At 38.3% G+C, this 14,793-nt stretch overlaps 1 pseudogene; it reads left to right on the top strand.

The window, feature by feature from the left end:
* The first annotated feature begins 318 nt into the window (after positions 1 to 318).
* LOC137228617 (vacuolar protein sorting-associated protein 37A pseudogene) lies at positions 319 to 1,895 on the top strand (annotated as a pseudogene).
* Positions 1,896 to 14,793: the final 12,898 nt, after the last annotated feature.

Here is a 14,793-nt window from a genome sequence, read left to right as displayed (position 1 = left end):
CTTCATTGTCCTAAGAACAGTAAAATAAAACCTTATCTGAAAACTTCAGTTTATCGGCTGGTTGGGCCGTCAGGGCCGTGAAGGTAGGACTGCCAGTCCCAGGCGGCGAGTTCCCTGTCTCCAGCTGTCCCCAGTCAGAGCATGGCCCCCTGAGCTAGGACCCCCGGCTGGCTTGCTTAGAGAAGACGCGGCTCCCCAGCACTTGAGCTGGGGCATCCCTGCCCGCTCCCCCTCTGTCAGTGGAGAACCGCCGCGCTGAGCAGCTGGGAGAAGCAGGCCAGAGCCTTCTAGGGCCTCGGGCCCGGGCACCCGTGGAGGATGAGCTGGCTGTTTCCCTGACCAACAGCACCTTCTCCCCTGCGGTGGGACCCCGCGGTAGTCTCCCCAGCCTCCAACAGCAGAAGTGGCACCTGATCGAGTCCCTCTGGAACGCACACCCCAGTGTAGCTGAAATACAGAAAGATGTGGAATACAGGTTGCCATTCACTGTAAACACCCTGACAATTAGCATTAATATATTGCTTCCTCCACAATTTCCTCAGGAAAAACCAGTGATCAGTGTTTATCCACCAATACGACATCACTTAGTGGATAAACAAGGAGTGTATGTTACCTCTTCATTAGGAAACAATTTTAACAATGCGCTCAGACCTTGGGAAAATTATTCAGAGTCTATTGGATGAGTTTTGGAAGAATCCTCCAATTTCAGTTCCTGCTTCAACAGCATTCCCATACCTGCACAGTAACCCAGGTGGGATTCCTCCTTATGCTTCTCAGGGTTTTCCATTTCTTCCTCCATATTCCCCACAAGAAGCTACCAGGACCATCAGTTCTTTATCTGTTGCTGACACTGTTTCCTCTTCAACAACAAGCTATACAACAGCCAAATCCGCTCTGCTGCTCCTTCATTTGGTGTCCTTTCAAATCTGCCATTGCCAATTCCCACAACAGACACTTCAGCACCGATAAGCCAAAATGCCTTTGGTTACAAGATGCCTGATATCCCTGATGCATTTCCAGAACTCTCAGAACTAAGTGTATCACAACTTACAGATATGAATGAACAAGAGGAGGTATTACTAGAACAGTTTCTGACTTTGCCTCAACTAAAACAAATTATTACTGACAAGGATGACTTAGTAAAAAGTACTGAGGAACTAGCAAGAAAACATCTCCTTTTGGAGCCCAGCTTGCAAGCCAAAAGGCAAACTGTTTTAGATGAGTATGAATTACTTACACAAAAGAAATCAACTTTTGAAAAGAAGATGCAAAGGCAACACGAACTTAGCAAGAGCTGTAGTGAGAGTGCCCAATAGGCAAAATTGAAAGTAGCTGCACATGAAGGTGAGGAGGAATCTGATAATACTGCAGAAGATTTCATGGAGGGAAAAACTGATATAGATGATTTTCTCAGTAGCTTCATGGAAAAGAAAACTATTTGCCACTGTAGAAGAGCCAAGGGAGAGAAACTTCAACAAGTGATAGCAATGCACAGCCAATTTCATGCTCCACTGTAGATTTTCCTGAAAACATGAACTGCCAAGAGAGGAATGGGACACAAAACTAAGCACATTTATGTTTATGATTTGAAAATTGGCATTTCATCACAGCGGCTGAATTCATAGATAAACTATATAGATTGTATACAGAACTGAGACTAATTTTGTACAGATTAGAATGATTGCTATGATCTTTGCTTTGAGAAATTTTCCTGCACTATTTGCACTAAAAATGTTTATTTATTGTTGATAAATCCTATCATATTTAAGTTCCACTGCTGTTCATCTCTTACTATTGATTAAATACTTATGCATGTAATTTTAGCTAGTTTCAATATTTTATAAAATTACTTCATTTAAATTTGTAATTTTAATTTGAAACTGCCTCATTGCTTTATCAAGAATGGTTTATATTTTTTCCTCTCAACGTTTTTTGAAAAATTACCATTTCAACTGTAGAAAAACTCTTATTCTTCCTGTTTCTTTCTGGATGATAAAACTTTCAAAAATAATTTGTTTTTAAATATTCACAGTGTCAGGAAACAGCAAAACTGCCAATGTGCCATCTCAAGGAAGTAACTTTTAATACATACAATAAATCAAAAGAATAAACCAGCTGTTTGTACAAACAAAACAAAACAAAAAAACCAATTTATCCAACCATCTACGAATCGTTTCAAAGCATTTGAAATTATCACAAGCCAAAGGAAACTATTAGTTTCATTAACTCACAAGGCTGAATATCTGTCAAAATAGTCTTTTACAATAGAATTATTGTCTATTTTTATATTTATAGATTTGAGAGAAAAGAAAAAATTGATTAACTTTAATAAATATACACTAACTGGAGGGCGCATGTGGGGCTTATAGCGTGAGGACCTATAGTCACATTGTTGACTGGCAGGGTAGTGAAGTAGGGCTGTGGTTCTTAGAAAATGTTTATGAGTTCTTTAGTAAATAAATAACCATTTGTCATTAACATATTCATCGGTACTATTCAAAAACTCTATGGTTTTCCAAATGCTTTTGAAAATAGCTTATTGGACTAAAGGACTTCATTCAAATAAGCTGTTCATTTCCTTTGTTTATATGATTAATATTCATATCAAACACATTTTTCTTAATGCAAAGACATAAAAATTCTGACTACAGGTCAGAATTATCATCGATTCCAATGAAGTCTGTTAATGAGGTATTTGTTTTTGTGCAGAGTACTATTCAAACCATTAATGTGTATCCCAAGTAGTTCATGGAGGCTTTTTTCTTATGCAATCAAGCATATTCATAGGGACAACATGCCGTTGTCTGTTAACCATGTCTCTTTATTTACTCATTGATTTATGAAGTGCAGTACATTGAAAAGGCTCTCTTAGGAATTATGGGAAATTACTAAGCTTCCTCTGCATAGTATTTCTCATTATACTCCAACAAGAGTTCACAGAGAACTCGATTATGTGAACTAAAGATTAACATTTGTGTCCAAGTGATGACAAAAAGCTTGGTAAATCCAGACTGAATTTCAATTAATTCAGAGAAAAAGAAACTCATCCAATGTTTGATTGATCATGTAGACCAGTGGTTGGTAATCTTTTGGAGGTTCAAAGACTGCTTTGAGAATTTAGTGAAAGTTATGGATTCTCCCTCCCGAAAATCTGGACCAGGTGAAGAACTTATGGTGGAGAAGAAACAGTGATTTTTCACTTATCAACCAGTGATATTGTATGTTATTAGACAGTCTCCTACTGCCAATGCCTTATCATTTTCTGAGCTCTAACAGTTTCTACCAGTATATTTATTAAACAAGTTCTACTGAACCACAAGTTCATAATTATAACTTGAAAATAAGTTCATGCCCCAGAGGTTTGCTTTACTCCTACTCTTACCTAAAAGCCTCCACAATTCAGCATAGAAAGTACAGAAAGGTAAGATTCCTAAGCTATCTTACCACTGAGATAAGTATTGAGACCCTTTTGGCCCTCTCGGGGTAGAGACTTCACATCTACGATTCTATCCCTGCCCTTTTAGAAGTCCACACTCTTCCACTGTCGTCAATTTCCCCCACTCTGCCCAATACATCCCTGAATCTGACCCAGCACACCACCCTACCTTCCCTTCCAAATGTTGCTCTTGAATTCTCTAAAATTCCTCATTAGTAAACACTGTATCTTCAATGTCTTCGCTGAACATTCCCTTCTCTTTGCCTTAAATGAAACCAGGTTACCTCCTAACGGCATTGCTTTTTCTGTAATCTTCTCAAGTAGAGGTGATTTTTTTCCCCTCTCACATTGCACATACAAAAGGGTTAGAAGGTAGATTATCCTCCATGCTTTCCATTGCAACATGAAATCATTTCCCCCTTCCTTCTATGAATTTGAAGCTCATGCCAGCCCACTATACTAGCTGCTCTACCTCCCCAATGCTATCATATTCTTATCTCCTAGTTACCCCACTCCTTCTTTGACAGGATTAGATCCTAGATCCTAGACCAGAGTCTTCCTTATCACTCCGACTTCTGTCATCATTCTTAGTGATGATGACATCCATACAGATGACCCATCATACACCTCAGTGTCTCAATTTCTCAACCCACTCAATTCCAGAGACTTTTTCTTCCACAGCACCTCAGCCAGCCATTCCCATAATCTGTTTCAAACATCCCATTTCTAGCTCCCAGCTTCTATTTCTTTGAGCTCACTTATTCTCTTAACAACCTCCTCCACTGCTACAATTTTTCAATGACCCTTCTATCTATTGCTAACATACCCTTGTTCTGTCTTCAGCTATCTATTTTGGTAATCATCAAGACTATCACTCCCTTTATGCTTTCACCTTTGAGTGTACAATCCTAACAAAACCCTGGTTGAACCTGAATAGCCTCTTTTCCTGTATCTTGGTGATGCTAGAGCACCACTTAAATTCATGAATACATATCTCAAATGGGCATGCAACACATCCTGGAAAGTCTACAGTGTTTCCCTAGCAAGCTCACTTTCCCACTCTCTAAGACAATTATTTCATACCCCTTCCCTCTCAAAAAACCTCCTACACCCACTTCCCTTTTCATTCTCAGTTGATGACCTTGACTCTTGACTTTTTGAGGAAACAGATATTATTAGATGGGAACACCCTCACATTCTCACCTCCATATGTGAAACCTACCTGTGTCAATACCTGTTTCTCCATCCTTCCTCCTGTTACCTCCTGTGGAAGCTGTGTCTCTCTGCCTTCAAAGGCTCATCTTTCCTTTGGACTCCAGTTCCCGTCACATCACTCTTTCAAGTTAGACAGGCTGCCCTCTCACAAATCTCACAGACTGGTGAGGACAACTATAGGCTGGTGAACCCTAAATGCCAGAAGAAGCAATGCTCTGTCTAAACCACAATCCAAACCCTACTACCCTCCCCAAAGGATCTTGTCTGGCCCTAATTATGGAGCCACTCCAAGACACAATCCATGTGTATCAGCCATGTGGCAAATCTGGAACCTTTGCCATAATTACTTTGTTTTTCCCCATCCCTGGCTAGGTATCCATTCTGTATAGAAATGGACAAGGGAGCCCAGTGTCTCCTGTGACTTGGGGGCTAAGGCACCAATCTCTCCTCCTTGGAAGGCTACATAAATATTTTGACTAACCTTTACAATTTTTTATTCTCATTTTGTAGGGCGACGATCTGTCCATGTACTTTCTAAAGTCTTTCAATACTTGTTAGACTCAGGAAATTTAGAGTGAGCGAGGAGATTAGAGACTATTCAATTAATTCCCATTTTAAAGCCTCAGCAAAGCAAAGTGACTTGGCTAAAGTCACACTTTTGATACTAGTGAACACAGTATTAGAATCATGTTCTTTAAGACAGAAGTTATTTCTACTGTGCTACTTGTGATTGTGAGCTCCTTGGAGTAATAATACCCTAGAAGTATTATTATGTAAGCATCTGACAAAAAGAATATGAAACAGATTTATGGATTCACGTAGTGGATTCCATACGGATACCCAAAAGAGATCCATAATTACAGACTGGAAACCACTCATCCGTGTGTAAAATTAACAATATTCCAGGAGTGGACCGGCTCATTAACCACATTGTATATTACTTCTCCTGAACAGTAAGCTCTTTCATGGCCTTATTGTGAAAGGAAACCCAATTCTAAAGAACTCTGGCCTTAGAAGCTGCCTCCATTAGACAGCTGACATATCTGGAGATAGTTACCCTCGGTCTCCTTTTTGTTTTTATGAAAACCCAGGGAATTGTAAAAAAATTAATCTTATTTTATAATTCATCATCAGCGACCAATTTAACAACCACATACTGAGTACCTGCTATTGTCAGAAAATGTGCTAGACACTGGGTTTACAGAGACAGCTGTGATGTAGCTCCAGCTCCTGGGAACCCATGATTCTGCATAGAGGCCCTCATAAAACATTGGTGTAGTGCAGCCACCCAAGAGGGCTAGCACAAGTGATTTGCTATTAATAACAAAGTACTGAAGTTGGTGAAATATTTACTTTAAAAGGTTAGAATGGATTTGGTTATCCTTATAATAACTTTGTACTCATTTACTGGCATCATGATACACATTCTTGAGTAGGAATAGAAGGGATAGAGTTACGATTCATCTGGATAAATCCATGGAGGTGTGCCAGCAAATGAAAATCACTATCATGTGTTAAAGTAGAAAAAATTGTTGACAAGCTCTAGCCTAGATCTAGTGGGAGAGGGAAACAGGCAGACAGACAATGATTACAGCATAGTCCATTAGGTGCAGTCATAAGCACTTGGTGTAAACATAGGATGCTGTGGGCAGGTAGAGAAAGAGAGGAGTCACACAATTGCCAAAGCAATCCTGAGGAAAACAAAAAAGCAGGAGGCATAACCCTCCCAGATTTCAGACAATACTACAAAGCTACAGTAATCAAAAGAGTGTGGTATTGACACAAAAACAGACATCTGGACCAATGGAACAGAATAGAGAGCTCGGAAATAAACGTACACACCTATGGCCAATTAATCTTTGACAAAGGAGGCAAGAATATACGACAGGAAGAAACAGTCTCTTCAGCAAGGGGTGTTGGGAAAGTTGGACAGCTGCATGTAAATCAATGAAGTTAGAACACACTCTTACACCATACACAAAACTAAACTCAAAATAGCTTAGAGACTTAAATATAAGACATGACACCATAAAACTCCTGGAAAAGAACATAGGAAAAACATTCTCTGACATAAATTGTACCAATGTTTTCTTAGGTCATTCTCCCAAGGCAATGGAAATAAAAGCAAAAATAAACAAATGGGACCTAATTAAACTTACAAGCTTTTGCACAGCAAAGGAAACCATAAACAATATGAAAAGACAACCTATAGAATGGGAGAAAATATTTGCAAATGATGCAACTGACAAGGGCTTAATTTCCAAAATATACAAACAGCTCATACAACTCAACAGCAAAAAAACAAACAACCCAATCAAAAAATGGGAACTAAGAACTAAATAGACATTTCTCCAAAGAAGACATACAGATGGCCAACAGGCACATGCAAAGATGCTCAACACTCCTAATTATTAGAGAAATGCAAATCAAAACTACAATGAAGTATTACCTCACACCAGTCAGAATGGCCATCATTAAAAAGTTTACAAATAATAAATGCTGGAGAGGGTGCAGAGAAAAAGGAACCTTCCTACACTGTTAATGGTAATGTACAGCCACTATGGAAAACAGTATGGAGGTTCGTCAAAAAACTAAAAATAGAATTGCCATATGATCCAGCAATCCCACTGCAGGGCACATATCCAGACAAAACTATAACTCAAAAAGATACATGTACCCCTATGTTCATAGCAGCACTATTCACAATAGCCAAGACATGGAAACAACCTACATGTCCACTGACAGATGAATGGATAAAGAAGATGCGGTACATATATACAATGGAATATTACTCAGCCATAAAAAAGAATGAACTAATGCCATTTGCAGCAACATGGATGGAACTAGAGATTTTTCATACTAAGTGAAGTAAGTCAGAAAGAGACAAATACCGTATGATATCACTTACATGTGGAATCTAAAATATGACAGAAATGAACTTATCTATGAAACAGAAACAGATTTGCAGACATAGAGAACAGACTTGTGGTTCCCAAGGGGGAGGAGGAGGAGGGATGGAGTGCGAATTTGGGGTTAGCAAATGCACACTGTTATATATAGGATGGATAAACAACAAGGTCCTAATGTATAGCACAGGGAAATATATTCAATATCCTGTGATAAACCATAATGAAAAAGAACATACAAAAAGAATGTATATATAAGTATCACTGAATCACTTTGCTGTACAGCAGAAATTAACACAACATTTTAAATCAACTATACTTCAATGTTTAAAAAGATTCTAAAAGGGTTTTATTTTTTTTTAAAAGACAGAAAGGGTCAGAGAAAACTGTGCTGATAGGAGAGGGTGCGGTTAGGATTAGAAGAAAATGTGCCAAGCCACAGCTAACATGGGATAACCCTGACTAAGAACACAGAACCAGGACCTGGGTTGGGACAGCTTGGGAAGTGCTCAGGTTATGGACCTTGGTCCCATCAGTCTTAAATCAAAGCAGAGTTGATAGCTGAACTGGAGAGGCCTGGCAAAGTTCACAGTCCAGTACAAGTTCTGCAGTCAACTTCCAGAGGTATATGTTCAACAGACACCAGCCAGGGTGTACAGCAGAGCCAAATGCTTGCTAGCATGGGTCAGAGTTCAGATTCAGATTCAGCATTTGAATAGATAATCTGGAAGGAGGCCCTCTGCAATCATCAGAACACATAGGACCACAGAGCAGCAGGGGCAGGGTGTGAAGTAAACCAAGATAGAACTGCCTGATCTTTCTTCTTAAGCTTCAATTTCAGTATGTGGCAGGGATGAGCCAGCAGATGTCAAACAGAGTCAAGCAGTGAAAAGATGCAGAAGAAAAACACAGTGGCAATATCTTTGCCAATGAAAAGCTCACAGTCTAAGTAGGAAGAAAGAAACACATGAGCAAACAAGCTCCAGAGATGCTGTGATAGAAGTTTGTAGAATGGACCACAAAAGCCAGAGTGGTTAATCAGCCTGGGAAAGTTGGGTAAACGTTTTAAAATGGAGGTGACCAGTGAATAAACCTGGAAGATAAGTAGGTGTTTCCCTGGCAGAACTCAGAAAGAAGGGGCAATTGGGAAAGACATTCTGAGCAAAGGAAACAGCATGAACGAGAGTTAACTGGACTCATGGAGCAGTCTGGAACATCCAGGGACAGTGTGGGGATGAAACACTGAGTCAGGACTGATTGCATTACTGTGGAGCCCAGTGATGGTGTACTGCTAAGCATGCGGCCATGAAGCCAGCCCTGCACAGAATGCAGCATGGGTGAGATGAGATTGGGCTTTACTATGTAGATCACTAAAGGTTTTAAAATTTTCATTTATTCTAACAACTTTACTGAGATACAATTCACATACCATATGATTCACCCATTTAAATGTACAATTCATTGGTTTTTAGTATATTCACAAATGTGTGCAACTATCACCACAATTTTAGAATATTTTCATTACCTCAAAAAGAAACCCCACAACTTTTAGCTATCAATCCCCATACCCTATGCCCTCTGCCAGCCCTAAGAAACCACTAATCTACTTTTTGTCTCTATAGACTTACCTGTTCTGGACATTTCATAGGAATGGAATCATATAATATGTGGTCTTTTGTGACTGGCTTTTTTCACTTAGCATAATATTTTCAGAGTTCATCTGTATTGTAGTATGTAGCAAGTATTTCATAACTTTCTATGCCTAAATAATATTCTATTGTATGGATTTACCATATTTTATTTATCCATTCATCCTTCGATGGACATTTGGGTTGTTTCTACCTTTTGGCTATTATGAATAATGCTGCCACAGGCATTTATGTACAAGTTTCTTTGTGGACATAAGTTTTCATTTCTGTTGAGTGTATACCCTGGAGTGAGATTGCTGGGTCATATGGTAACTCATATTTAATCACTCAAGTAACTGCCAGACTACTTTCCAAAGTGGATGCACCATTTTACAATCCTACGAGTGGTGTATGAGTTCCAACTTTTCCACATCCTTGTCAACACTTGCTATTATTGGTCTTTTTTATTCTAGCCATCCTACTGGGTATCAAGGAGTACCGGTAAAGGTTTTTAAAAAGGGAAGAAATAAAAATTTTAGTTTTAGGAGGATGACACTGACATCAAGATGTGAAAAGAATTAAATAGAAGTGGGACTAGAGACAAAGTATTCTAACAAAGGATGAACCTCTCTCTGTCACTGGCTGCTTAGAAAAGGTAAGAAGTTAAAATGGCACTATTGCTCCAATTAGTTTCTCTATATCAGAGTCTTTACTTCACATTGTTTCTTCTAAGAATTTTTCATCATAATTTTAACAACTGTTGCAGAAAAAATGGGGGACCACTTTTTGAGAATGTGCCCTAAGGGAGCCTCCGCTTCCCAGCTACCATCAATTCCAACTTTCCCGTCTGTCCTTCTAGTGTTCACCCACCCTCAGCGATGCTTCTGAACACAACTAGAGACAGTCCAGTTTAAAATGTATTAGCAAGAGTTGGCAACTGATTGACTCTGGAAAGTCGAAAGAGAGAAGAAGATTCCTCTTCTAGTAACTTCCTGGTTTCTAGCAAGGGTGACTGGGTAAAGTAGTAGTTCTTGTCACTAAGATGCAAAAATTAGACCAGGAGAGGGAGTTAAGCAAAGAGGAAGCGTTTGGATTGAAGCACACTGACACTGAGGTGTCTAGGGGATAGCAAGGGGAGTGGCTTTGCAGGTAGCTGGATAGAAGTCCTGGAGGTAGTAGTTCAGTTGTCTGTTTCAAATATTTAAACTACATAGACACACTGAAGCTCAGTATTTGCTATTTTAAATGCCTAGAATGAGGCTTCCAGCTTGTTCTTTGCTATAGGAAATGGATTTGGAAATTAGGAAATTTTGGGACTTGCCTGGTGGCTCAGTGGTTAAGACTCCACACTCCCAATGCAGGGGGCCTGGGTTTGATCTCTCGTCAGGAAACTAGATCTCACATGCATGCTGCAACTAAGAGTTTGCATGCTGCAACAAGGAGTCGGTGAGCCACAACTAAGGAGCCCTTGAGCCGCAACTAAGGAGCTGGCAAGCCACAACTAAGAAGCCAGTGAGCCACAACTAAGAAGCCTGCCTGCCGCAACTAAGACCCAGTGCAACCAAATAAATAAATATTTTTACAAGAAGATATTAGGAAATTTTCCCAGGTACTCAGTCAAAAGAAATTTGGGGGTGAGTGTTTAGTTAAAAAACAATAGCTATGCATTTTCCCAGTTGTCTTCTGTTCTTTGCTGGTGGTATATGTTTCAAAATCCATAACTAATCACAGACTTCCCCCAGTACCTGAATTCATTCATTCACTCAGTCAATCATTCACCAGAAGTTTACTGACTGTCAGGTTCTGTTCAGGTGCTCAAGATGCAATTTGTTGAACAAAACCTACACAGCTTCTGCCTCTCCATGGAATCATCTCCACCTTTTTTCTCACTCAAAAGCTATTCGTTTTTCTGGGAAAGGCAATCATCTAGCATCTTGGAGTTGAACTAGAGAGGACTATTTTATTTCATGTACCAAATAATTTTTTAATAACTGCTTAAACCATCTTAGAAAAACATTTAAATTGTGGGCAGTTCTCTTAGGATATTAAACTTTATGAATAGCATTGAAAAATGATTACAAAATTGTTTAAATCTCCAAAGGATATGTTTTTAATTTTCTAAAGCAAAATAAGAATTGAAAATCTGGTTTAAAAATGGAAATTCAGAATAAATATTAACACAAGACTGTAAAGCACTGCAGCACTGCTTGACCCTGGCTCAAAAAACAAACAAACAAACAAAAAGGTGGGAGGCAACATTAAGCTTTGCAAGACTTTTATTTAATGGTGCAATTTCAGTGATAAAATTGACTAAAACCCTAGACTAGCCCATTAACACCTTTTCAACCAAAGAGTAATTTTTATTGAAGTATAACTTACATACAACAAAACTCATTGATTCTGAGTGTACGATTTGATGAGTTTTGATAAATATATACAGCAGTGTACCATTCAACACAATGAAGATTGAAGATATAGAGCAGCACTATCCAATAGAATTTTTGGTGCTGGTGAAAATGTTCTGTAACTGCCCAATATTGTAGCCATTGACCACACTGGCTACTAGGCACTTGAAATGTGGCTTGGGGACTGAGGAACTGAATTATTAACTTTAATTTTAATTCAGTTAAATCTTAATTTAAGCAGCTACATGTGATACGGGACTACCATATTAGTGCATAGCATTTCCATCACCCCAAAAAGTTCTTGCTGCTATCATTTTGCATCATTACTCCAGTGCCCTCTACTGAGCCTAGCATCACACTAACTGGCAAAGAAATGTTTACCAGCTGCAGCTCCATTATTACAAAGCCTGGACTAGAAGAGTGGGTTTGGAGCTGAGAGAAAATAGATGACTCATCAAATACATGTATTTTTAAATGTAATGGATTTCAATTTATCGATTTTTTTCTTCATGCTTTTTCTGTTCTGCCTTAGAAGTCTTTGACTAATAAATGGTCATAAATATTTCCTTCTATGTTTTCTTTTAGACGTTTATAGTTTCAGCTCTTACCTTTAGGATATCATCTAACCTACGTCGAAAATTTTATATGTTTTGAGGTTAGGGTGGACTTTACTATTTTCACATATGGATATTCAATAGCTTTAGCACTTGTTGAAAAAACATCTTTTCTTTCCATTATTGAATTACATTAGCACATTTGTCAAAAATCACTTGAATGTATGTATAGGTCTATTTCTGGACTCTGATTTATTTGTCTATCCCTACACCAATTAGACTATCTTGATTACAGTAACTTTTATAGTTAATCTTGAAATCAGGTAGAATGAGTTCTCCAACTTTGTTCTTTTTTCTCACTCAAAAGCTATCCAATTTTGCTCACTCAAAATTGTTTGGTTATTCTAGGTAGTTTATACTTTCATATAAATTTTAGAATCAGTTTTCTATTTATATTTTTCAATGCCCACTGAGATATTTGATTGGGGTTTTATTAAATCTATAGGTCAGTTTTAGAATAATTAACATCTTAATTATGCTACATCTTCCAATCCATGAACATGGCCTTTCTTTCCATTTATTTAAATTTTATAGAAAAGGGAAATCTCCAACACTGTTGGTGGGAATGTAAGTTGGTGCAGCCACTATGGAAAACAGTATGGAGGTTCCTCAAAAAACTAAAAATAGAATTGCTATATGATCCAGCAATCCCACTCCTGGGCATATATTCAGATACAACTATAACTCAAAAAAATACATGTACTCCTATGTTCATAGCAGCACTATTCACAATAAACAAGACATGGAAACAACCTAAATGTCTACTGACAGATGAATAAAGAAGATGTGGTATATATATACAATGGAATACTACTCAGCCATAAAGAAGAATGAAATAATGCCATTTGCAGCAACATGGATGCAACTAGAGATTATCATACTAAGTGAAGTCAGAAAGAGAAAGACAAATACCATATGACAGGGCTTCCCTGGTGGCGCAGTGGTTGGGAATCCACCTGCCAATTCAGGGGACACAGGTTCAAGCCCTGGTCTGGGAAGATCCCACATGCTTCGGAGCAACTAAGCCCATGCACCACAACTACTGTACTGAGCCTGAACTCTACAGCCCACAAGCCACAACTACTGAAGCCTGCGCATCTAGAGCCCATGCTCCACAGCAAGAGAAGCCACTGCAATGAGAAGCACACACACCGCAACAAAGAGTAGCCCCCACTCACAACTAGAGAAAGCCCACGCACAGCAACGAAGACCCAACTCAGCCAAAAATAAATAAATAAATTTTTAAAAATACCATATGATATCTCTTATATGTGGAATCTAAAATATGGCACAAATGAACCTATCTACAAAACAGAAACAGACTCAAAAGACATAAAGAACAGACTTGTGGTTGTCAAGCGGGAGGTGGAGAGGGAAAGGGATGGACTGGGAGTTGGTAGATGCAAGTTATTACATTTAGAATAGATAAACAAGATCTTAATGTATAGCACAGGGAACTGTATTCAATATCCTGTGAGAAAGCATAATGGAAAAGAATATAAAAAAGAATTTATGTGTGTATAACTGAGTCTCTTTGCTGTACAGCAGAGATTGGCACAGCACTGTAAATCAGCTATACTTCAGAAATAAATAAATAAATGTATGTTATAAAATCTCTCTTAGCAGTGTTTTGTAGTTTTCCTCAGTTGCTATTCTGGGTTTTAGACAAACTCACACTTCTTACCCCTTTAAACACTCCTCTGACTTTCATCTGCTTTGGATAATTTCCATAATCTTTAAATAATTTTTAACTATTTAACAAGATTTTATAATTATCTGCTCAGAATTTATGGGACCACTTCATGTCTCCATTATTACTAAAAACAAATTCCTGAAAGTTTTAAAGTAATAATTAACAAATCTAGAGCAAAAATTAGAGATCCTTTCTGCTCTAAGTTCTATCAACTTTTTCACGGTTCAAACTGTTGAATATTATCTATTCATGTGCTTGCACTAAGATAACATCTTAGTTTTAGTCAGCTACAATCTGAAATGGGAAGAACAATATAAACACAGCAAACAATTTCTACCAAGTTTCTTATATTTGTGAATTACACAGATCAGAACAGACTCACTGATCAGGAAGCCCAAATAATGCAGTCATCCTCTTGAACCACTAGATAATAAAACACAGAAATATTCTCGAGGAGGTAAGGTAGTGAGGAGAGAGGGGCAGTCTAGGTAAATATTTTGAAATATTATGCAATGTGTTTTATTTCTCACTTCCAGTATTTCCTCTTGCCCTACTGTAATTCCTCCCCCGTCACCTCCTCATTCAGAGAGCAGCAGCAAGAACAAAAAATGTCTTATATTCACTGCCTTCAAGTTTGTGCAGTTACAGCAGAAATGAAGCTGGAAAGAAATGAGTTAGTACTCAGCTTTTGAAGTAGAAATTAGACTTGACTGTTTGGGCAAGACAATATCCTTATTAACTATTTCATTTATATTAGAAAATATTTGACTAGGTAATACATGTTCATAGTACAACATTCATAAAGCACAAGAGTCTACAGTGAGAAAAGCCTCTTTGACTCCTTATCCCCCAGGAAGTTCCCTCTCATGTTTGCTTCTATAACTTTGATAGTTTTA

Source organism: Pseudorca crassidens, chromosome 8, assembly GCF_039906515.1.
Source record: "Pseudorca crassidens isolate mPseCra1 chromosome 8, mPseCra1.hap1, whole genome shotgun sequence".
NCBI lineage: Eukaryota > Metazoa > Chordata > Mammalia > Artiodactyla > Delphinidae > Pseudorca > Pseudorca crassidens.
The sequence above is the reverse complement of the archived record's forward strand: the minus strand, read 5'-3'. Positions and strand labels throughout refer to the sequence as shown.